The sequence below is a fragment of the Callospermophilus lateralis genome, chromosome 17 (assembly GCF_048772815.1).
Source record: "Callospermophilus lateralis isolate mCalLat2 chromosome 17, mCalLat2.hap1, whole genome shotgun sequence".
Lineage (NCBI taxonomy): Eukaryota > Metazoa > Chordata > Mammalia > Rodentia > Sciuridae > Callospermophilus > Callospermophilus lateralis.
Window position 1 is genome coordinate 30,132,223 of NC_135321.1, and position 26,184 is coordinate 30,158,406.

Consider the following 26,184-nt stretch of genomic DNA (forward strand, 5'->3'; position numbering starts at 1 on the left):
CCCAGCCCCACAAATGAGAAAAGAAAACTTGGAATTGAATGGCAAAACTATCAAGCATGTTAGCCTATAAAGAAGCAATAAAATTAGGTCATATTTTTCCCTAGGATGTATGATCAGATTGTGCCAAGGATCATGGTGGTGGATAGAGCTGTAGGTGTCTCCTCTTCTTTATGGGAAATGACCCTTGGTATTCGGAACTTGGAAAGGATAGCTGGATAACAGCATAGGAATGATCTTACTGTTATTTATATTATTTTGAGTCAAGATTTTAAAATATTATGTTGAAAACATTTTGTTTGATTATGTTTTTATAGCTCTGAATTATTTTAGTCACTGACTTAAAAAGATCGAAGATCTGATAAATAAAAGAGCATTTTCACTGATTTTTGACAAGAATTCCCTTAATTAACTACTAGAGTTAATTCCTATTTTGCTGATTTAGTGCTCCACAAACTTTCTTCAGAGTATAATTTGCCTTTTTTGTGTACTCTTTCTGGCTCAAGTGTGGCATGTATTTTCTCATTTACCATAAGTCCCCAAATTCCCAGTTGCCTCAAGCAGGATCTGTTTTACCAGTTCACATTTATCCACTGAACACTGTGGGCATTTTAGTTTGGAACTCATGGTTAGATTTACCTCTTTACCTCTCTCTTAACAGCACTTAGCTGGTAAAATACCAGCTCTGCAAGTACAACATAATAGCAGGGCTTCATACCTGTGCCCAGGCAGCATGTCACTAGTGAACAAAGTTCATAACAGGACTATCTGGTATAATTATAAATTCCTCACTGAATCAAACCTCTTTCTATATTCTCTATTGAAAGAAAAGTGACCGCAACACTTAGAGCAACCAAGAGATCTTTATTGCAGCAGTGCAACAGAGGAGAAAAGAAAGAAAGAGAAGAGAGAGAGAAAGAGAGAGAGAGCAAGAGAGAGAGACAGAGAAAGCAAGGGAGATAGCAAGAGAGAACAAGAGAGAGAGGAGCCCGGCAGGAGAGAGTTTTTATAGCCCAAATGGGTAATGGGGTCTCTGGGTCTGCAAGCTGCCTTGTTGGCACACAAGAGGGATAAGTGCTCCGCCTTGAGCAGCGGGCTACGTGTTCAGCCTTGAGCAGGGGGGCGAAGCGCTCAGCCTTGAGCTGGGGGCTTGGGTGTTTGGGCTTGAAGCAAACAGGTGATAAAGAATCAGACAGAGGGTTTGAGAGGCCAGGTCATCCTGCAGCTAACTTTGTTTGGCATGCCCTGCAGACAGCTTACTCAGCCTGTCCTGCACCTAACATCTATGACCATGCAACAACTGTTTTCTCCTATCTTCAATCCTTAGATTTTTCTACTTCTTTTCCTCACTCTCTGCACATGATCTTGCCTCCTACTTCTCCAAGAAGAGAAAAGCTATGATATAATGTTGTGGGGCAGGTCGCTCAGCAAACACAAGGAAGAGTATTTATTTCTACTGGCCGGGACTGCTTCCTATGGGACCAAGTTGTCTCTGCAGAAAATATCCTCCAGCTTTAACCTTTTAGGGTATTTAAAGGCAAAAACCACATCCGAGTTGAGGTAGCTGCAAGCAAGCAGGGGTACAGAAGCTGAATCCAGCAGATAGCAGAACAATGCAATGGATACATTGGTATTTCCCACGGGACCTTCCAGGTTGGCATAGCTGCAAGCAATCAGAAGGGAAGGGGTCAAAATTACGTAGTTGAGTACAAGTTAGAGAATGGTGACTAACATCTAGACAATCAATCTCTGACAGGGTATATTGCTAAAGAAAAATGGAAACCAAAGAGAGAACAATTTTGCATTGTATAAGAATTGCGATTTTGTGTTGCCAAGTATGCTATGCTAGGTAACTATTACTGGAAACAGAAGTGGGGCTTTCCCATGGGAGAAGCATTTATTACATGATATGGAGTCTCAGGGTAAAATGGAGTCTGTTTGGTCATTGCCCATATAGCCTGGCCCATAACAATAAGAACTCAAACAACTTCCCCCTGCCAACCACCTCCTTCAAAAAGTTAAACATAGCCATCTGTCTATGCACCAATCTGCTCTTTTTTCTCTCTTTTTTACAATAAAATTGGCATAAATACCTTCATTTAAAGCTATTCCCTCTAACTGTGTAACAGAGGCTCACCTATAAGAGATATAGGTGCTTTGCCTATATCTCTTATCACTATGAAAATTACATGTTTTTTTTTCTTTTTCCCTAACCTTCTTCTTCCTGACCTTCTCCTCCCTGATCTTCTTTTCTTGGATCTTCTCCTTCTGATGTCCCTTACCTAATCTAATTTTCTCTGAATCACCTCTTTAAGAGCCCCTGTTCCTACTGATGGGCAGAATCACAGCCTTTAGGACAGGAGAGTCACCTGTGTTTCTCCTTTGCTAGCAAAACAATAGAACTTCTTTTTCCTTTTTCTCAAAACCATGTCCTCGGTATTGGATTGGCATCAGAGACAAGGATCCAGCTTTCAGCAACACCTGTGCTCTGAATTCTAATACCTTCTGAATTTTTATCTTCTTAGGAAACTTAGAGGCATACCTTAGATCTTTTTCCTCCTGCTTATTTCCTTTTAGTGTTTAATCTTGCCCAAGACTTTTCCATTTGAACAATTAAGTCTTCTTATCCCCACTATTAATCACAAGCTACAATGAATTAGAGTTCTAGAACTTTCAATAAACTAATATAGAAGAATCTTTGCCCTTGTATACACTATCAACTTAACCCGTAAATATTTTTAATTTTATCAGCTTCTTTCTACCTTCAGTACCTTCTTCTTGATCCAAGTACCATCACTTCTTCCTGCATTATTCTAATGGCTTTCTGTGATAGAGACAATATTGTGTGAATACAGAACTTTCTTCATTTTCCTTCAGACACACACAAAAAAAGTGCATTTCTCGACCTCATTGGTATATAAGCTGTAGTGATGGATGATAAAGGCCTGATCTTATACAATCTGGGAGATGGAATTTGGGCAAAATGAAAGTATAACTCTTCCAGACCTGGCCATAAAACCTCAGTGCAATTTATCACATTGTGTGTCTCTATATCTTACTCAGATAGATATGTTCCAGTGGTGGTCTCTGAAACTTTAAAAATGGGCAAACCAAAATGTAGAAAAATTTGGGTTCTCCAAATCACTGCTTGGAAGGCCATCTACAAACACCTGTTGGGGTAGGATATGAACAAGAAATGCATTTTCTAAGATCCTTAAAGCAATGAGATGTAGGATTAAATTATTAAAGCATTTAGCTACCTTGACTAATATACCTCCTAATTAGTTGCTTCATATCCCCTCTTTCTGACAATCTCATATGTCACTTCTTTGCTGAAAATCTTCTAATACTTTTCCTGTTTTAGAATGTGGCCATAAACAAAACCAACACATATAAAAACTTAGAGTCTCGAATGGTGGCACATGTTTGTCATCTCAGTGACTCAAGAGGTTGAGACAGGAAGATCACAAATTCAAGGACAGCCTGGGAAATTTAGTGAGACCATGTCTTTAAATAAATAAGTAAATAGCGCTGGGGATGTAGCTTAGTGGCAGAGTGCCTCTGGGTTCAATCTCCAGTAATTAAAAGAAGAAGGGGGAGGGGAGGGAAGAAGGAGGAAGAAGAAGAAAAAAAACAGTTCATTCAGAACTTGCTGTGGCACTGGATTTCACCCCCATCGTTTTCGGTTAGTAAAAACTCAAATGCAAACATGTAACGTAAAAGCTCTGTAGCAAAAAGGGAAGGCTTTCAACATACCCTAATTGGAGGTAAGAGGAAGCTGGAGTCCAATTAACTAGAAGTGGGACATTATTTGTGAAAGGTTAGAGGAACATATTTATCATTTTGTGGTTGGTCCTGAATTGGAGGAAGAAACAAAAGTTAGGGAAGCTGGCAGGTAGGAACTCTTGACTATTTGGGACGGATTGCAATGAGCATTGTGATGAAGCTCCTTGAACTAAGTGCAGAATGTGGGTCAGAGTTATGTAAGGTCAGGCCTTTATCATCTTTATATTTAGTCGCTTAAAGACAAAGACCCAAGACTTCCATATGGTGTTGCCAATACTTTTGGTCACCTGTCCCTTCCGATTTTTTTTTTTGGGGGGGGGGGGTGTGGTTACTGAGGATTGAGCCAGGTGTGCTTTACAACTGAGCTACATCCCAAGCCCTTTTGATTTTTTATTTTGAAACAGAGTCTCACTAAATGGCTTTGGGTCTCCCTCATTTGCTGAGGCTGGCCTGGAACTTGCCATCCTTTTTCTTTAATCTCCAAGTCTTTGGGATTATAGGCATCTACCACCAAGCCCAGTTGTCTCCTCCCAATCTTTAATTCCCTTTATCCTTTGGTAAGAGAGCCCAATTTTCACTTTCCCTTCGTACACTAAAGGCTGAGGTGATAAAATGAGGTCTGGAGCTTTTGTGACCACCTGAAGACACTGAGATGTGAGCTTGATAACAAAAGCCAAAATACTGCAGTTGGAAGAGTGGAAGAACAAAAGGTCCTTGCATTTTTTAGAACAACATGGAATAATTCTGGAGTCATCTTCACCTGATTTCTTTGTTTTAACTTTTTTCCTTTAGGGTACACAGGATTGAACCTCAGGGGTGCTTTACCACTGAGCTATATTACCAGGTCATTTTATTTTCTGTTTTTAAGTCAGGGTGTCGCTAAATTCCTCAGAGTCTTGAAAAGTTGCTGAGGCTGGACTTGAACTTGCCATTCTCCTGCTACAGTCCCTGTAGTCACTGGAATTACAGGAGTGGACCATATGCCCAGCTTGAAAATGACTTTTAATACTGTGTTAGATTAGTATGCTTAGAGAGTAAAGGGAAGGAAGAGGGCAAGGGGTATAAAAAATATGGAGGAATGAGATGGACATCATTACCCTAAGTACATGTGTGAAGACACAAATGGTGTGAATATACTTTGTATACAAGCAGAGACATGAAAACTTGTGCTCTATATGTGTACTATGAATTGTAATGCATTCTGCTGTCATATATAACCAATTAGAATAAAAAAATTTAAAAGAAAATGAGTATGCTTTCAGCTATATGTAATAGAAAAGATTTTTAGAAGAAAAGTGGTCTAACTTGGGCACAGCAGCACACACCTGTAATCCCAGCAATTCAGAAGGCTGAGGCAGGAGTATTCAAGGTCCAGGACAGCTCAGACATTTAGTGAGACCCTAAGCAACTTAGGAAGACCCTCTCTCAAAATTAATGATTTTTTTAAAAGAGGCTGAGGGTTGGGGATGTGGCTCAAGTGGTGGCGCGCTCGCCTGGCATGCGTGCGGCCCGGGTTCGATCCTCAGCACCACGTACAAACAAAGATGTTGTGTCCGCCAAGTACTAAAAAATAAATATTAAAAAATTCTCTCTCTCTCTCCCTCTCTCGCTCACTCTTTAAAAAAAAAGGGGGGGGGGGCTGAGAATGTAGCTCAGTGGTAAAGCACCACTGGGTTCAATCTCCAAAACAAAACAAAAAATTTATGTTCTCACACTGCTTTCTTCAGTCACTCTGTACTTGTCTCAACCTAATGAGCAACTCATAAGTTCCATCTAGTTTGGACCTTTATTTGTTTATCTATTTATTTTTATTAATTAGTTCATTTATTAATTCATTGGTTTATTTATTCGTTTATTTTACAATACTGGGGATTAAGCCTGGGACACTCTAACACCAACCTACATTCCAAGCCTTTGAAATTTTTTTCTTGTTAGACAGGATCTCAGTTAAATTGCTGAAACTGGACTTGAACTTGCCATTCTGCCTCAGCTTCTGGAGCTGCTGGAATTACAGGCTGCATATTACTGTTCCTGGCAAATCTGAGCCTTTATAAAGTTGTGCTGAACCTTGGGAGAATTTTTATCCTCCTTCTCTATTCCTACAAATCATTAGATGTATGAATTGCAAGTCTAAGATTGCTCCTTTAGGGATGCCTCTTTTGAAGCTACTTTCTTTCCCCAACACTAGTTAGGTTATCTCACTCAAAAATCTATCCTGGCTGGGCAAAATGGTGCATGCCTGTAATTCCGGCAACTCAGAGGCCAAGGCAAGAGCATCACCAAGTTCAAGGCCAGCCTCAGAAACATAGCACATCTTGTCTCAGAAATTTAAAAAAAAAAAAAAAAAAGTCCTGGGGATGTGGCTCAGCAGTAAAGCACCCCTGGGTTAAATTCCTGGTACCAAAAATAAATAAATAAATAGATAGATAGATAGATAGATAGATAGATAGATAGATAGATAGATAAACAAACTATTCTTTTCTTGTGTTCTTCAAGAGTATCTATCATAATAATTTGGTTGATGGAACTCTCCCTCTGGACTGCACATCTGTGAGGGGGGCTTGTGTTAATTTTATCCACTAACTATTGTGAACTGAAAGTTTGTATCCCCCACATTCTTATTTTGTATCTAACCCCCAGTGTGATTGTATTTGAAAGCAGGGACTTTAGGGGTTAATTAAGTAAGAAAGATGGAACCCTTAAGAATGAATTGGTGTCTTCTAAGAGGAGGCTTGAGAACTCTTGCTGTCCTGCCATGTAAGGCTACAATGAGAGGTCAGCAGTCTGCAGCCTGCAGGAAAACCCTCCCCTGAATCTGACCCTGTTGGCACCTTGATTCCAGAATTCCAGCCTCGGTATCTGTGAGAAATAAACATTAGTTGCTTAAGATACCTAATCTATGGTAATTTATTATAGTAGCCCAAATTGACCAAGACACCACTGTACCCTGTTGTTGACTTTAGTTCCTGGTGAAAATAAGAAAAGTAGAAAATAAAATAACACTTGAAATACCACTCTTCATGTTAGATGATCTCAGGTATATTCTTTTATTGAATTATTTCAACAAATTAGTGAAGTATGTGTTATTACCCTATTTTGAAAGGTAGGTTAGGTGATTTGTATAGGAGTTATGGGTCATACATGGCAAAGCCAGGTGTGTCTGATTTTCAAAATCATGCTATTTTTATCCAACTATAAGAGAATATTGCAGACTAATTTCCAAACTTGCTTTTTGGAACAGAAAATAAATCACTAGTATTTTTAGCATCTTCAGTGTCAGCCTCTCTACAGATTATTTTCTCAGGTAAACATCTTGACTTATTATTTAGCTTTGTGGAGGAAGGTGATTTGGGTCCATTCAGAATCTTGCAGGTCATCTATTTATTTAACAAATATTTACTGAGTACTTAAAATGTACCGCCACCTACACTAAGCACTATACTAACATTGACCTATGGTCTCACAAGGGAGAAAATATCTATCCCATTATGTATGGTACCACTCCTGATATCCCTTTGTATATTTTTTTCTGTGTCATCAGCTACCTATCCTAGAAGATCATAGGCCAGAAAGAGCGTAATTTATTTTGTTCTATGAATATTGTGGGATTATAATGATTTTTAGTATTTCTGAGAACTCACTATTGTCAGGGAACCTATTACCCAGAGCATCTCCTCAGTCCACATTATGTTTGATCTGCATTCTGGTCTGTGTGCATTCTTTACTCTTGCGTCTACATGCTCCACAGAACAGAGGTGCTGTTGTTATTTCTTGGTACTTCTTATAGTCTTGCCCTGTGTGCAATTGTGTTTATGCATGAATATTTAATCATGAAAAGGTTGCTGACCCACCACTCAGATTTGCATCTCTGAGCCAGAAGGAAAAAGGGCAATTAGAGCCTGTGACTCCACAGATGAAAATTAGGGATGCAAATAATTCCTTGTGATCACTGGCATCATTATGAGTATGTTGCCACCTATCCAGATTCTGTAAGTGCACAGAAAACAGTGACAGAGGCCCTAAAAAGAAGGTAAGACTTTCACTTTGTAGGAATGAATTTTTAGTGAGAAACAGAACCAAAAGCTTCTGTATTAACCTTGAAATGAAAAGGAGATTGGTGGGGGGATTTTTTTTTTTTTTTTTTTTGGCTTGGGAATCTGTTTGAATTTCAGTTCTGAACTAGTTTAAGAATTCTAAAAGTTAATACTCCCTCTGTGAAGACAGAATGCTTGTCAGGGCTAAGGTGAGATTCCATAAGGGAAAAGGAAAAATTCAAATGACAAGACAAAACAAAAGTGTTATTTTATACTAGGCCTCTCCTTGGTGATTCAGAGAAAACAGCGGCTTTCCTGAACTCGAGGAATACAAAAAAATTCAGCAAAGTTTTAGTTGTTTTGAAATTATTGCTATTTTTCTTTCCTCAGTGTTGGAGGACAGTAGCTCTAGTAGATTTTCTCTTATCCTGTATTTACATCTTGCCTTCATCCTTACCCAGTAGCAGTAGAGTTGACTCACTCTTTTGTGATAGTGATGTTCTATAAAGCCAGAGTGAACCATGAATTAGCAAATACTGAGCCATTGTTGCTAGGACAAATAAAGGGTTACAGTTCTGTGAACCTCTGGCCACAATATTTTCATTAAATCACCAACACTCAGCACAAAATGCACGTACATGGCACTAAACAAATAAAAAAGAGCTGTTGTATACAGAACGAGAGTAGGCGAAGGCATAACATTACTTTATTTGACCTCTGCTGTGAACATGCCCATCATGCTTAAATTTTTTGCCACTTTGGACATGCCCACAAATGGTTGTAAGTATTGATTGTGGGTCACAAATGCATTTTATCGAACAGGTAAATTTGTAGTTATGGAATCTGGGAATAATGAGAATCAACTCAGAAGGGAACGAAGTACTTCTCTGGACCAGTGTGCACAGTGTTCACTAGAGGATCATACTAAAGTGAAGATCATTTCAAGAGGTGTGGACCCTTTTCAGTAGACCTGAAGTCTTCATTTCCTTTTTTCTTTTTCTTTTTTTTTGGTAGTGAGGATTGAGTCACATCCTCGGCCCCTTTTTATTTATTTTTTATTCTAAAGAAGGGTCTTGCTTAGGGCCTTTCTAATTTGCTGAGACTGGTCTCAAACTTGCAGTTCTCCTGCCTCAGCCTCCCAAGTCACTGTGATTATAGAGAGCACCACCAAAATTGGCTCTGAAGTCTGCATTTCTCATGAGAGGTTCAAATTGCCTTAAGTAGTACGAATCTCTGCCGCCCATTGCTGTTAATTTAGAAATATATTTAGAAATTAAATCCTGTAGCAAGTAAAGTAAATGCTGAGGGTCATACTGATAACTATGGAGTTGGAACTTCACTGCAATTTCCAAGAAGATTTCCTAGAAAAGATTGGACCACTGTGATGCTGACAAGCACTGAATTACACTTCTGTTCAGGTCATGCTAGGAACCTCTGACCAGATTTGGCTACTTTTTTGCTTCTTCCTTTCTCCACCCATTTTCAAAATATCTTTGAGTTTCTTGAAGGCCATCTCTAAGCTATGGAGGGTCTTCTTTAACTTCTTAAAAAGAGGAAAAACAAAACATCAGGCACAGTGGTGCATGCCTGTAATCCCAGTGTCGAGGGAGACTCAGGCAGGAGAATCACAAGGTCAAGGCTGGCCTAGCAATTTAGCAGGACTCTAAGCAATTTAGTGAAACTTCATCTCAAAATTAAAAAAAAAAAAAACTGGGCATGTAGCTCAGTGGATGTAGCTCAGTAGGAAAGCCCCCTGGGTTCAATAACCAGTACAAAAAAAAAAAAAAAGAGGTGACTTCACAGTAAGCTCTAATATCATGTCTATCCTTCCCTTGATCGAAACTCAATAGCTAATCACATCTGTTCAATAGCTAATCACATCTGATAGAGTAAAAGCCATTTCTCCTTTCTGGGAACATTTCATCTTCCAGATTTTATCTCTGCCTCTTTTGTTGTATTTTTTTTCCCCTCTGCTTCCCATTGTTAACTTTCTGACAACCTTCCCCGCCCTCCCTTTCCTCCTTTTCAGGTCCTGGGATTGACCGCAAAGGTGTTTTACCCTTGACCTACATCCCTAGCCCTTTCTATTTTTTATTTCCAAACAAGATCTCATTTCAAGTTACTCGGGGCTCTACTAAATTGCTGAGGCTGCCCTCAAACTTATGATTCTCCTGTCTCAGCCTCTCAAGCTGCTGGGATTATAGACCTGGCTCAAGGTGGATCTTTGCTTTTTTCCAGTAGTGTGACTGGTCCATAGTCAATAAATACAGACAGTCAGTAAATATTTGTTGAAACAACTGCAGTCCTCTATGCAAGACAGGCTTCCCATGTATCTGTTGCTAACACTCTATCCTCACCCCCAAATTTTCCTGTTCCTCATTGTCCCACTTACTTTAAGAATCAGCTCATTCTATTTAGACTTCTTTGATCTTCAGCCACAAATATTCCAAACTTATGTATATCTTTGAAACCCCTATCCTTATAGGCATATATATGTATATAGGCATATATATGTATATAGGCATATATATGTATATAGGCATATATATGTATATAGGCATATACACACACACACACACATATATGCATTTTGAGTTTTTTATGTTTTTCTTTTTTTTCAGTATTGGGGATTGAGCTCAGGAAGCAATACTTGAACTACATCCTTAGTCCTCTTAAATTTTTTTTTTTTTTGAGACAGGATCTAATTTCCTGAAGTTGATCTTCCTGCCTCAGCTTCCCTAATCACTGAGAGATGTGGGAAACAGGAACCTGTACCACCACCACACTAGCTGCATGTGCTTTTGATATCTTATATAAGTAGCTGGGATAAAATTAATTTATCTTTGTATTTATTATTGCATATGCCAAACATTAACCCTTTCAACAAATATTAGCTGACTGTCTATATTTACTGACTGTAACTATGCTTTTTTCCAGTCACACTACTGGAAAAAAGCATAGTTACATAAGTAGAGCCTCTTGTCTCTTTGAGTGTAGTCTAATAGGAAAGGCACAGTCATGCATATATTCTTAGAAATGTAATACTAATTTTGTTATTGTGCAAGCATCACAGATTAAAATTACACAAATGTTGATGGTATAGCCTACTACATAACTTGACTATAAGGTGTGTGTGTGTCTGTGTGTGTGTGTGTGTGTGTGTGTGTGTGTGTGTCTATGTGTTTGTGATAGACTATTACCTCTAGGACCAGGATAAGAAAAAGTAAAGTGAGATTAAATTGAGCACCAAATAAAATGATGCAATCAAGGGGTGCAGGGAAACAAGAACTGTGTGAGACTGCTGCTGGAGAAAACACCATACTGTTATTTAGCAATTTTTTGTAAGTAGAAGGAGGACATTCCGAAATAACGAAAAAAGTATAGCATAGTAAATACATGAACCCTTAACATAGTCTTATATTATATCATCATGTATTATGTACTGTACAGATATGTATGTGCTGTATTTTGTATGATGGGTGGTGTAGAAGGTTTATTTACATTGGTGTCCCCACAAACCACATGATTATTGTGTTGTGCCCCAATGTTAATGAGGGATAGAACATCACGGTGCATGTTTTAGTCAGCTTTTTCACCATTGTGACAAGAGACCTGACAAGAACAATTTTAAAGGAGGAAAAGTTTATTTAGGGCTCATGGTTTCAGAGATCTCAGTCCATAGACAGTGGACTCCAATCCTTGGAGCCTGAGGTGCAGTGATGGCAAAAGGATGTGCTGGAAGAAAGCAGGTCAGGACATTGCAGCAGGAAGTAGAGAGGGAGAGCACTCTGCTCACCAGGAGCAAAATATATACTCCAAAGGTAGGCTCCAATAACCCACCTCCTCCAACCATACCCCACCTGCCTACAGTTACCACCAGTCAGTCCCTATCAGGGGATTAATGCACAGATTAGGTTAAGGCTCTCAGAACCCAATCATTTCACCTCTGAACTTTCTTGCATTGTTTCACACTTGAGCTTTTGGGTACCTTAAAACATAACATAGGCAATACTATTACAAGGCAATAGGAAATTTTCAGCTCTGTTATCTTATGGGACCACCAACATACATGTGGTCCATCATTGATGGAAATATTGCTATGCAACACATGATGAATTGATCTTCATTAGTCATGTATTATTTATTTTGCTAATTTCTACCTTGCTAAAATTTGTATGTAATGCCAAAATGAATACATATAAAGCTTTAGCAGTTATTCATGGATACATGATAAGCAGCAAAGAATTTGAATTGCCCAATGCACATATTACCAAAAGAGGTAAAAAGGCAAAGCTCTATCTACTTATTTGAGTTCTCTTACAATAAACTAGTATATTCACTATCATCTACTTAGAGTTTTTTGTTTTGTTTTTACATTTTGTGTCTTTTGTTGGAAATTTCACTGTTCAAAATGATGTCCAAGTATAATACTTAGAGGCTGCTGTGTAGTGTTCCTAAGTATAAAGGCTGTGATGTGCGTCATGGGAAAAATTCCTGTGGTAGGTAACCTTCCTTCAGGCATGAGTTTAGTACTGCTGGCTAAAAGTTAAATATTAGTTAATTAACGTATTTATGAATATATAACCTTGAATACAAAGCAGTTATATATTCACCATTTAGTGAAAATGTTGTAATCAGTGACTTGCAGGAATCTGAACCTGAATTTCCCCTAGGAACAATGGTTTAGTATTTGCTTACTTAGTGCTCAAAATTAGTTTATAGCACATGTCCTTAACAAATAACCAGAATCATCTATAGTTAGCAATGATAAATGTGGGAAGTACTAGAGTGTTTCAAGGGAACACATCAGAGTAGTACTCTGCATTTGTGATGGGCAGGTGAGACAAGGAAGGCCTTTCAGAGGAAGAAAGAATGAAACAGTGGTCTGAAGGATGAGTAGAAGATGACTTGGCGCATAGAGAGAAACATCGATGGGCAGGAAGAAAGAAAAGTATTCTGGGCAGAGAAAAGAGTCTGGGTTCCTCAAGGGAGTTTTAGCTTGAAAGAATCACAATGTGGTGGAATAGAGTATACCAGTTTTTTTTTTTTTTTTTTTATGGTAGATGCAACAGTGTATCATAAAACAAGAGGAATCCACAATGAAAGTGTTATGGTTTGGGTGTGAAATACCTTCAGAAGCTCCTGTGTTAATACAGAAATGACCATAGATAAAGTGAATTATGAGATCTGTAACTCAATCAGTCCATCTTAGTTTGAATGGAGGGATGGTAAGGGCAGGCAGGTGGGGTGTGGCTGGAGAAGGTGGGGCTGTGGGGGCTGCCCTGGAAGGGTGCAGCTTCTGGTGGCCCCTCCTACTCCCTCTAGGCTTCCTTGCTGCCAGGAGGGGAGCAGCTTCCCTCTGCCACCCTCCTCACCCATGATGTGCTACCTTGCTCTGGGGCCAGAGCTATGGAGTCCCTGTCTATAGATGGATGCCTCTGAAACCATGAGCCCCAAATAAACTTTACCTCCTCTAAATTGTTCTCATCAGGGATTTTGGTCACAGCAAAGAAAAGCTAACTAAAACAATAAGTGTATTGCCTTATTGTTCTGGAGGCTAAAAGACCAAAGTGAAGGGTCAACAAGTTCTTTCTGGCATTCTGAGGAAGAATCTGTTTTCCTGTTGTTCCTTCAACTTCTGGTGCCTTTTTCTTAAGCATGTATTTCTTGGCTTATGTAAGTATTACCCTGATTTGTATCTTCACCTTCATCTGGTGTTCTCCCTGTTTTTGCTGGGGTCCAAATTCCCCTTTAAATAAAAGGACAGCAGTTATATCAGATAAGGGAAACATCCTAATTCAGTATGACCTCATCTTAACTAATGACAACTACAATTATCCTATTTCCAAATTAGCTCACATTAGGAGGTAAGTGAGAGTTAGGACTTCACTATAAATATTTGGTGGGAGCTGGGTGTGGTGGCATATACCTGTCATTCCAGGAGGATGAGGCAGGAGGATGGCAAGTTTGAAGCCAGCCTCAGCAATTTAGCAAGACTCTTAACAACTTAGCAAGACCATGTATCAAAATAAAAAATAAAAAGAGCTGGGGATGTGGCTCGGGGTTAAGTGCCCCTGGGTTCAATCCCCAGTACCCTCTCCCCAAAAAATTTCATGGGAGAAATACAATTCAACCCATACAAGGGAAGAAAGACAATGAAAGAGGAGTGAGAGATAGGAGCCAGGTCCTGGAAGAGAATTCTAAAAAGTGTTTTTGTCTTTAAAGACAATGTAGAAAGAAAATGTGCTTTAGTGAGCTATGCACTGCTTAGTGACACTTTCAGGTTATCTGATTCTTGTCTTTCATTGTCCTTGATCTATTTTAATGCTTTGCAAATATAAGACAACCGTGATTTACAATGCAAAATAATCCCTATAGCCAAATTCAATTGACTTCCCTTAAATCCTTTGGAAAAATAAATTTTGCTATAATTTGCATATCATTTCAATTTTCCTGACTTAAAATTATTAGTGATATTTTTTGAATTTACTTTTATTTATTCTTTTTTTTTTTTTTTTTGGTACTGGGAATTACACCAAGGGGTGCTTTATCACTGAGCCACACCCCAGCCCTTTTTATTTTGGGATAGGGTATCACTAAGCTTCTTAGGGCCTCGTTAAAATTCTGAGGTTTGACTTGAACTTGCAATCCTCCTCCCTCAGCCTCCAGAGCCCCTGTGATTACAGACATGCCTCACCATGCCTGGCTTGAATTCACTTTTTAGCTTTTTATAACAATCACCTTATTCCACTTACCTCATTGATTAACAATTGAAATGAATTTATTAATACATACTCATTTTATATCTGAGTTAGAGTCATCATTTTGCCTTTTCCTGAAAGTTATCTTTCATAGCTACAGGAAGTCTTCAGAGCTGGGGTTGTAGCTCAGTGGTAGAACGCTTGCCTGCCACGTGTAAGATATTGGGTTCAATTCCCATGAGTACAAATAAATAAATAAAGGTCCATCAATAACTAAAAAATATTAAAAAAAGAAAAAAATAAGTCTTCAATGAGTGATCCACTAACAAATGAACAATTGTAGACTAAGTCAGGTTTCATACTAGGCAAACTCAAAAAAGAGAAGAGATACTTTAGTTCTAGTTAACACTAAACTCAATATGACAATACTGAACTTGTTTGAGCTTCACATTTTTGGAAAACAGGGATGGTTTAAAAAAAAAAAAAACACTCTCTTTGTGATCTGAGAAAATGGCTTACTGCCAAGAACCATCCCTTCCCCTAGGAGTTGATAAAACTTGCTAATTAAACCCCTTTTAACTGTGACAAGACCAGACATAGGACTTCCAAATTCCCATTATCTCATAAATGATTACCTAAAATGTATGTCTTTCCCAAACTAGCTAGACACAGAGAGAAATACTTCCTATTCAGCTGACTCCTGATTATAAAAATAATCCCAAAGGTTAAAAATCACTCCACCTATAAGTTGTCTACTCCTCTTGGTAGAAGTCTGAGATAAAACTGTCTAGGTGAGAAACTCAGGTCTGAGGTATTCTCCTTATTGCAATATCTCAGGTAAAATCAATTTTCTTAATTTTTTGGGTTCCATATTCCAAGATCCTTCAAGTAGCTCTGGAGTAAGATCTAGGACTTAATGAACAATTTATGGGTTCAATGAAATTATTCTTTCCTTTCCAACCTTAGTTCAACTCTATTCAACTTTTTCTTTTTTTCAGTGCAAAGTAAAGAAACTCTGGATTTCTCCTCCTTTTCCCTCCTTTTTCTTTGATACTGGGGATTGAACTCAGGAGCATTCAATCACTGAGCCATATCCCCAACCCCGTTTTTATATTTTATTTGGAGACAGGGTTTTACTGAGTTGTTTGGCCTCACTAAATTGCTGAGGCTGGCTTTGAACTCATGATCCTCCTGCCTCAGCCTCCCATGGATTTTCCTTTATAAAGGCTAATTTTTAGCACACTTACTAGGCAAGTGGTAATTTAGAAATTTTTGTGGTTTATTGATTTATTCTTTCTTTCATTTAAAAAAACGATCTCAGATCAACAGGAAAAAGACCTCACCCTTTTTTATTTCACTGGAACCTGAGATTTACATGTTATTTGGATAAGATGAACAGAACTACAAAATAGTATATTTCAGGTGAGTGCTACCATACAAACTATAAGCTTTAATTATTTAACACATGGATCTGATATCTTTGTGTGCGTAAGATGTGTTACTATGCCTGTTGGTGCTTTTTAATTAGCATGCTGCCTTTTTTTTTCCTTTTTGCTATTTTTACATGTATGTTTGCCTTTCTACCCTCCATTGATCAGCATGAATATAACATTTGCGTCCTAATATTCACTAAATATCCCAGAACTGTGTCAAACAGATATTGACACTTAAAAGTATTGATGTTAAAATTGTTTATCTTTTGAGTAATTGCTTCTAGGTGGGTGACAGTGAGCATTTGTGAATCCCCATTTATTAATCTTTTAAGTAGTGCAACCAGTAGTAAACTAAATACCCTTAGAGCAACCCACAGAAGACACTCAGAGGAAAGTTTTTTTCAACAGTGAGCCAGTAAATGAGACAAGGTGAGATACGCCTATAATCCCAGCAACTAGAGAGGCTGAGAAAAGAAGATCCCAAGTTTGAAGCCAGCCTCAGTAACTTAATGAGGCTCTAAGCAACTCTGCAAGACCCTGTCTCAAAATTAAAAAAATAAAATAAAAAGAACTTGAGATGTAGCTCAGTGCTAAAATGCCCCTGAGTTCCCAGCCAGTAAAAAAAAAAAAAAAGTGAGCCAATAAGTTCAATGTTCCTGGTGACTTAGAGATGAGTGGTAATTAAAAACAAAACACAACAAAACAAAATAAACAGGGATGGAGGAGCATTTTCATTTCTGTTTTGCCTTATGGAAGAAGGTCAGGGTGGCAGTAATGAGACTTGATTTTGCAGGTTCAGTAGGTTAAGAGATTGGACCACAGATTAGGAGAAAGAGAGACATCCACACATATAGTACTGATCTCTGAGATGACCAATTTTATACTGAAGAAGGCAGGGGCTGGGGGACCCTGATGTGATTAGAATCTCAGAATGAATTCATAAACTCTTTCAGTCATTTTCCTTTTCCTTCCCAAACTCCATCAATCAGAGATTGTATCTGCACAGAGGCAGCTCCAACACTCTGAAGCTGAGCTGCTTCCTAATGTAAATCTGTATTTTAACAAAGGGGGAAGACAGACTGAGAGATGGAGAGAGATGCCTGGGGCAGGGTCATTCTCTGACCCCAGGCAATCCTTCTTCCCTACAGAACAGGCCCAGGACCCAGCTGAAGCTAAAACAAACACAAGTGCCCCATCAGCGGCTCTAACTTGCCTCCTGCCTTTTGAAGCAGAGGTTTCTCCTTCTCCAGCCTAATGAGCTGCCTGCCACTCTCAGGCTGGCTTGTGCAGCAGTCAAGGGCCCCCTGCACACGTTGTATGCTCTCTTCTCTATTTTGCACTTCAAGAACTTAGGAAGCTTCAGGGGAAATAAGGATTCAGGATTACTTTTTTTCTACCTCCATTTTGATGAGCATTTGCTTTCCCTATAGGATGTGTCGAGACACCTTGAAAACCCACATGCTGCTTTCAGAGGCAGTGGGTTGTGGTCTACTGAGCCAAGGATGGATTGCAAGGAGGAGGGGGGAGGTGGTGCTGGGATTGAACCAAGGCAAACACTGTACCACTGGGCTACACCTCTGGCCCCTAGAGTAGCAGCTAGGCCTTGAGTGAAGCCACCTGTCCCTCCCCTCCCTCATCCAGCCCTGCCAGAAAATGTAAATGGTGAAAACCCAAGCTGGGTTGTGTTGTCCTCAGCCTCAATTTTTTTGCTACCCCCATCTCTGTCTTTTTCTGTTCTTCTCATCAGGCCTTACTAGGCCTTTACAGGCTCAGTCTCTTCCCAGTGTCTGAGATGATCCTGAATGAACAGGAAATACTGTTTCAACCTCATCCCTCACCCTATCCTTATCCTTCAATTCTGCACCCACTTATGAACACACACACAAGGCCCAAGGCTAAGGTTTCTACTCTGATTTCATACTAAAGTTCCAGAAGGTCCAGTGAAAGGATTGGGAGGACAAAGGGAGGGAACTGAGTTAGATTAGGGCTGGTATGGCCAAATGGAAATTAAAATTCAGGTAATGATGGATGACCTGGACTTCTAGAAATAAGGAGTGATATGTACACACACACACACGCACACACACACACTCACACACACACACACGTGTTAGCATAATTGCAGCCATCTTCTTTTCCCCCATCCTCACTTTATGAATACGGTTCTTATTCCCAAGAAATAGAAAGGAGCCTGAGATAAAACCTACCAGCCTGGAGACATATTCATCTCTCTCTGTCTCTCATTATTGTCAGGCTACTGACAATAAACCAGCTTCTTATTCCAGGTGTGTGTGTGATCAATCAGCCCTGAGTCACTTTTCTTTCACATGTAGAGTGATATTGGGGATTGAACCCAGAATTAGGGGCACTCTACCATTGAGCTATATCTCCAGTCCTTTTTATTATTATTATTATTTTTTTTTTATTTTGAGACAGGATCTCACTGAGTTGCCCAGACAGGCCTTGAACTGGTGATCCTCCTGCTTCAACCTCCTGAATAGCTTAGATTACAGACATCACAGCAACTGACAAAAAAACATCTTTCCTCTCTACCCATCCTAGGGTTATGGCTGAGAACTATACAGCAACAGACTTACTAATAAGAAAAAGCATATTTAATATTAAAATATAAAAAGTCTCTAATATGTTTTACATGACACTAGACTCTTTAGAAGTAAATAATTTTTTTGTAGTTGTAGATGGACAGAATGCTTTTATTTCTTTGTTTGTATTTATATGGTGCTAAGGATGGAACCCAGTGCCTCACACATGCTAGGCAAGTACTCTGCCACTGACCTATAGCCCTAGCCTGAAGAAGTGTTTTGATTTATGTATTTTTATGTTTGTTCTGATGGAAAAAGAACAGATATGGAGAATTATAATTGAGCAAAAGAAATGATCTAAGGTTAATAGATTCGAGGAAACTTAGTATTAGGGCTTAGATCTGAAATGTCCCTCAAAAGTTCATGTGTTGAAGGCTTGGTCCCCAGTGCAGTAATGTCCAAGGTGGTCTTTTGGGGAGTGATTGTGTCATGGGGCCTCTACACTTACAAATGGATCAATCATTTGATGGATTGATAATTTGAATGGACCTCTGAGAGGAGGTAGGAACTAGGCAAGTGTGGCAAGGTTAGAGAAAGGTAGTCACTGGGGCATGCCCTTGGGGACTATATCTTGTCCCTGCTCCCCCCTATTGCTTCCTGGCTGCCATTAACTGACAACTTTCCTGTGCCACAGCCTTCCATTCATGATGTTCTCTCTCAGCTCAGACCTAGAGCAATGGACTCAGTTGACTATAGTCTGAAACTATGAAACTATGAACCTGCCCACCTCCACATTGTTTATGTCGGGTATTTTGGTCACAGTGATGAAAAGTTGACTAACACACATAATAAGACCTATTTGTTCAAATTCTTCTCTGTGACCCTTTGCCTTCAGAGAGAAAAAATGAGCCTTTCCTCTGAGTAGAGGGAAGGCATATGCCATGTGAAGATCTTGTTCTCTGCTTTAGGAGGAGATCAGAAAACTTTCCTCGTTTTTTATGGCATGCTTTATGGTAGAGGAGTAGGGGAAGGGGAGGGTGACTTTCCTGCTTCAGCTGTGTTCTCAGACGCATGGTACCATATTGGCCTTGAGTCCTGAACCATTAGAGGCAAACATAAATGTGAAGATAAGGGTAGATTAGTTATAAACATTGTTTAGAAGTGTGTGGACAGTTGGTGAGAGCTCTGCTCTGGGAATTCAGCACTCTGTAATGCTAAATACAGCCTCAGGGGGACTGTTTCCTCTTGGTATGATGATGTATGTAATGACCAATAAAAGCACTTTTTGCACTTTATCTAATTTAAAGCCTATTTACAAACATGTACACACATATATATACACATTTATATATATATATGTGTGTGTGTGTGTGTGTGTGTGTGTGTGTGAATATAAGTATGTCTGAACTTTTAAGTGCAATATGGAAAGTGGGACTACCTAAGTATTATTTTATGGTCTACTAAGATATTAGTGAAATGTTTCTATTCTTCAGGTTATATGGTTTGTTTGTTTGTGTGCTTGTTTTGGTTACTAGAGATTGAACTCAGGAGCACTTGACCACTAGGCCACATCCCCAGTCCTTTTTTGTAATTTATTTAGAGTCAGGGTCTCACAGAGTTGCTTATTGCCTCACCATTGATGAAGCTGGCTTTGAATTTGTGATCTTCCTGCCTCAGTCTCCTGAGTCACTGGGATTACAGGCATGCTACTGCACCCTGCGTATACACACACACACACACACACACACACATACACATGCAATATATATACTTATATTATATACAATATATATTCAAAACATATATGCACATATATTATAAGCAAAATATATACATATATATTTTACATATTTGTGTGTCCCATAATGTAAGTGCCCTGGATTCTAACTTCCTAGAAGGAAGGAAATTTCAGTGTACAGAAGTGTTAAATAATATTTTGTGATAGTAAAAAGATACATTTTTAAGTTTCTTATATTAAAATTATTGGTTATTGGTTACCTGTAGTCATAGTTGGTTATCACAAATAGGAGAGATCAAGGGAGCTTTCTATATTCATTGGACATATGTGGAAGGAATTATTGCTTGTCAGAAGACTGCTCCAGGGGCTAGACTTTACCCAAGTACTTGGTGACCCTGGACCAATTACTTTATCAACCTCTGTGTGTATTATCCATGTAAAATCACTTAACAGAGTTCCTGGGTATAGCTCAGTAAGTATCAGCAATAATAATTCCTGTTGAATGCCAACAATATCATGGGTACTCTGCAAAGTCTTAGGGATTCAAGGAAATTCTTGAGCAGTTTATAATCAAGTGAAGAGACAGTCAAACCAAGAATTTATCACTTCCTTCCCACAAGGATATGATGGAAGTATGTAGCAGACTTGCACACTACAGTGGAAGTAATTAAAAAAAACAAAAAGAGCCAGAGAATTCTTGGTAATATGGTGGCAATTAGTTTAATTTTGTGTGTTCGGGCATGGGGTGACATAACTATCCTGAGGATATTGACCTTTTTAATATGAGTTGTTTAAGATTCCCTGTCTAGTCCCACACCAATTAGGAAAGAAAACAGAATGAAACTGATGTCTGCCATTTGTGGTCTTCTCTGTTTTTTTTTTTTTAATTGTTGTTTTGTTTGTTTGTTGTTGTTTTGTTTTTTGATAACAAGGATTGAGCTGAGCAGTGCTCACATTCCCAGCTCTTTTTATTTATTTACTTATTTATTAATTTTTTGAGTAAAATTAATTTTATTTCTATATATTAGCAAAAATCAAAACAGTCTAAAAAGGGATGACTGTTTCAATAGACAATAGCAATGAAAAATACTAAAACTGTTTTTTAAAATTTACTTGTCCTAATCAGTTATATTTTAAAACGATTTCTTTTTTATTTTAATTTGTTATACATGATGGCAGAATGCAATTCATTTCATATTACACATATAGAGCACAATTTTTCAAGACACTGATTATATATAGAATATTTTTACACCATTGGTGTCTTATACATGTACTTAGGTTAATGATGTCTACATTCCACCATAATTCCTACCCCCCTTGTTCCCTCTCTTCCACTCCCTTCCCTTTTGCCCTACCTAAAGTTCCTCCATTCCTCCCTTGCCCTCCCTCCCCATCGCCATTTTGAGTCAGTATCCTCATATCAAAGATAACATCGGCCTTTGGTTTTTTGGGATTGGCTCGTTTCACTTAGCATTATATTTTCCAGCTTCATCCATTTACCAGCAAATGCCATGATTTTATTCTTTTTTAATGCTGAGGGGAAAAGGCACACTCATACATTGCTGGTGGGACTGCAAATTGGTGCAGCCAATCTGAAAGCAGTATGGAGATTCCTTAGAAAACTTGGAATGGAACCATCATTTCACCCAGCTATCCCACTCCTTGGTTTATAGCCAAAGGACTTAAAAACAGCATACTAAAGGGACACAGCCATATCAATGTTTACAGCAGCACAATTCACAATAGCTAAGTTATGGAACCAAACTAGATGCCCTTCAGTAGATGAATGAATAGGGAAACTTTGGCATATTTACACTATGGAACATTACTCAGCATTAAAAGGAAATAAAATTATGGTATTTATTTATTTTTGAGACAGGCTCTTGCTAAGTTGCTTAGAGCCTCACTAAGTTGCGCAGACTAGCTTTGAATTTGAAATCCTGGCTCAGCCTCCTGAGCTGCTGGGATTACAGGCATGTACCACTATGGCTGGTTTCCTGGTCTTCTCTGGATGAAGTGAGAAGCATGGAGGTGTAAGCAACACCCCAGCGGCTCGCCAGTTCTCATTTGGTCTCTCATTCTTCACCCTTCCTCCTCTCCCCATCCTCTTCTCTTATAGGCAGTCACCCTATAAGAGTAGAACAGGGTACCTTATCACCCATGTCCTGCTTGGGCGATGGAGTCAGAGTCACTCTGGTGAATTGGGCTGGCAATGAAAAGACTACACAAACACAGAAATTCCTTTTTCGGGGTTCAAGGACGGGTCTTAAGCCTCAACTCCCATGCTGGAAGGCAAGGGGAACAAGGGAGGCAAGAGGGAAGAGGCCAGAGAGTGAGCATACCCCGAACCCCTGTTTTTATATAAGGGGGAGGCATTCAATAGAAAATTCCACCCAAATAGGGCAAGGGATTATATTACAGCAAACACAGAGGTGTAGCCCAGTCCCATTGGGTGACGCCCACTCCCGGAGCTGCACTTCCTTGCAGAGTAAAGGTGGGGCCCACCTGCTGTGGGTTGCCAGTTCCACACCCCCATTACTGAAGGCTAAGGGGACATGCTCAGCTCCTGTTCAGGGTAGCCCCCAACAGTACCTGGTCATGAGATGTGTGTTATTTTTGTTTTGTTAGTGTGTTTGCAGTGCTGGGGATTGAACCTAAGGCCTCACACTTCCTAGGCAACTGCTCTACCAATGAGCTGCAGAACCAGCCCCAGGGTCCTTATATATAGGAATGAAGGATAACACAAGGACACAAGGAAGTGCTTCCTATATAGTTTCTTTTTTTCTTCCTTCTCTTTGTGTAAGTTTATTTTTGCTAAATGAGCAGCAAGAACCCCCAAACTTACTGCTTCTCAGAATCAACAGTAAAGAACCCTGCACTGCTGACAATGTTTGGAGTTTTTCTCTCTCTGGGATTACAGGCCTTTTCACCATGCTGATGCGCGGTTTTTAGCTATGTTAGTTCTGTAATGTTAGTTCTGAATGTTTTCATAATATTCCCCTGGTAGTGAGAAGCAGGGAAAGATTTATTTTAAAGGGAAAAAAAGAGATCATTATTTCAGCCCCAGAGTCACAAGTTAAGAAAGGAAACTTGGAAAGTGTAAATGCAATTCTCCCAGCTCAAACTCCAAACCACCTCGGGTTCTGCCCTGCTCCATTTATTTATCATTTCAATTGCAGAAGAGATCTGTTGTTACCAGGAGCCATGTTGTATCTATTTTCTAAAGGAAGAAAGGGCAATTTAAGAAAATTTAATCTTTAAATTCTTTTATTCAAATATTTATTCTACCATGGAACATTTTAGAAAATGAACTTACCCACGACCAGTTTTTTTTTCTTCAAATAATCTGAATGCAAATAATTTGTTTCATTTTTTTTGTGATATTTTTTGTACCCATATCTACTGAAGCTTAATTATTATGCCTTATAATGTTAAACAGTTTCACCTTAAAAAATCATGCAATTCTTAAGAGCCAAAGATATTTAAAACTTTCACTAATTTATATGATGCTTATGTCTGTTCTCAAACAAATTGTGTGTTCAACAGTGTTTTTCCCACTAGACAATAAAGAATTCATATGGCATGTATTTTCTCATGATAAAGACCTAACATTGCAAATAGCAAAACAACAACCCCCACAAACTAAAATGACAACAATCACAGGTTCAGGTATATTTTAAAGATGCTGTTCATTATTTTAGGATAAAATGAAATCTTCACCTTTTAGTGGGAAAATCAGGTATGTCAGGTAAGATTCACTCAGAGTAATAATGGAGACCAGTGAAAAATCTGCAAGTTCTAATAAAGCCATGGAATATCATAATAGTAAGGATATAAATATGTACTAGAATCATGAAGTTTTTACTTTCAATGTAACTGCTTATACACATTTATATGATTTTACATTGTACTGAAAAGTACATTGGAGAAAAACTAGAAAGTTGACTGCTTCTCCACCTTTTCTGAACACACCAAAATACCGGCATTAACAATATAGGATGAGATTGTCCTTCAAAATAAAGATGGAATCTTTCAATCTTCTTGAAAGAATAATCACAATTATATAACTCTAAACATTTGTTCAAAACATTACACTTTGCAGCAGTATTCACAGCAGCAAAAAATAAAAATAAAGAAGCTGTTTAAATGTTCAGAGAGAATTGTCCAAGTAAAATCAGAGTCATCCCTAAGATAGCAAACCCTGCCACCAGTATAATAAATGTTCTAAACTTATAATAAAATGGTCAGGATACAGGATTAATGAAAAAAGCAGAATTTAAAACAATATATATACACACACATACATATCTATATCTATATTATATGAATATAATTAATGTAGCTCTGAAGAATAAACAAAACAGTCTGGGAAAGCAGAATATTCCAAAATAATAACATTAGTAAGATTAAAATATTTTTAGTTTTTTTCTTTAAATCTTTCTAGATTTTAAAGTTTTCCATAATAAGCATTTATTGCTTTTCTTTCTTCATACCAACTGTTATAGGAATTAAATATTTTTAAAGTTTTACATTGCTGTATATTCAAAGATTTTTTTTATTAATATGCAATACGGGCTTAGAAATTTTAGTTGTTATTCCTTAATTGGTAAATATGGTTAACTATGGAATATATTTACTGCCTGGAGTGAATGTCCTTTACATAATGACTAATTTGAGAGTAATGTGTGCTCTGTAACTTTGCACTGTTTTTAAAGAAACTGTAGAGGACCAACAAAAAGCCAAGCAAGTTCATAATAAGATTGCACTAATCATTTAATGGAGCAGTTTTTGACTGAGAATCAGAAGTCGAAAGAGTACTTTCATTGCTTTAATCTCATTGAAGGCATTTATTACTACATACTACAACCTTTTTTGTAGGCTATTATTTTCCTCTTTAGCTCTTCAGAAACTTGAATACTTAAGCTTGTACACAACCTTGTGTTTTGCTATCCTTTTTACTGTAAAATGTAAATATTTTAAGTGATATTTTTTGTTCTAAATATGATAAAAAGAATTTTTCACCTAAAAAAATCTTTAAAAAAAAATCTTAAAAGCAAATTTGAAGACCATCATTAGGTTAATAAGTTAGTATTTATTCTTTAAAAATTTGAAATGTATATATTATAATTAAGTATAGAATTGTTTTATGCTCATTTGTCTAGTTGTTTAGTAAAATGTCTTTTTGTTTTAAAATGAAAATAAAGACTGGTTACGTTAAATCACATGAAAGTGGATGACAGTGAGATAAAACTTCTCGGAAAATCAAGTGGCAATGACTGAAATTTTATCTCACTGATTCATTCATTCCTCCAAATATGTTGGCTTGGGTAGATGACTAGTTGGGCCTGCTCCTTCCTGTGAATCTGGGGAATGTCTCAGATGTCCCAAATAAGGAATTATCCCCGGAACTTCTGAATCTTGCCAAGACAGACATCAATTGGGAAACTTTGTATGTCACTGAACAAACAGAAGATTTGAGCTGGCATTGTGGTGCATTCCTGTAATCCCAGCGACTCAGAAGGCTGAGGAAAGAGAAAGTTCAAGGTGAGTCTGGGCAACTTAGTGAGACTGTATCAAAAGAAAAAATAAAAAAGGACTTGGGGAGATAGCTTAGTGGTAAAGTGCCCCTGTGTTCAAACCTCAGGACCAAAAACAAAACAAGAACACATAAAACATGAAAGGTAGAAAGGAGGCCACTGCCTGGGGACCTCAAGACTTGAGACTCCGTGAGTTTCCTGGATTTCCTTATTGTTCCTCATATACCTAGGATGAGGCCCTGCAGAAGTCTTCAACCTGGAACCACTATCAGGCACAAAAAAGCCTGTTTCCCCTAGCCAAACAACTGGGAACAACACACAAAACCAATGCAGGTGCCCACTGAGGTTTTGAATTTCAGTGGGGCTGAGCAGGGTGTGAATCTTTCACTCCAGCCCCAGTTCTACAATTCTC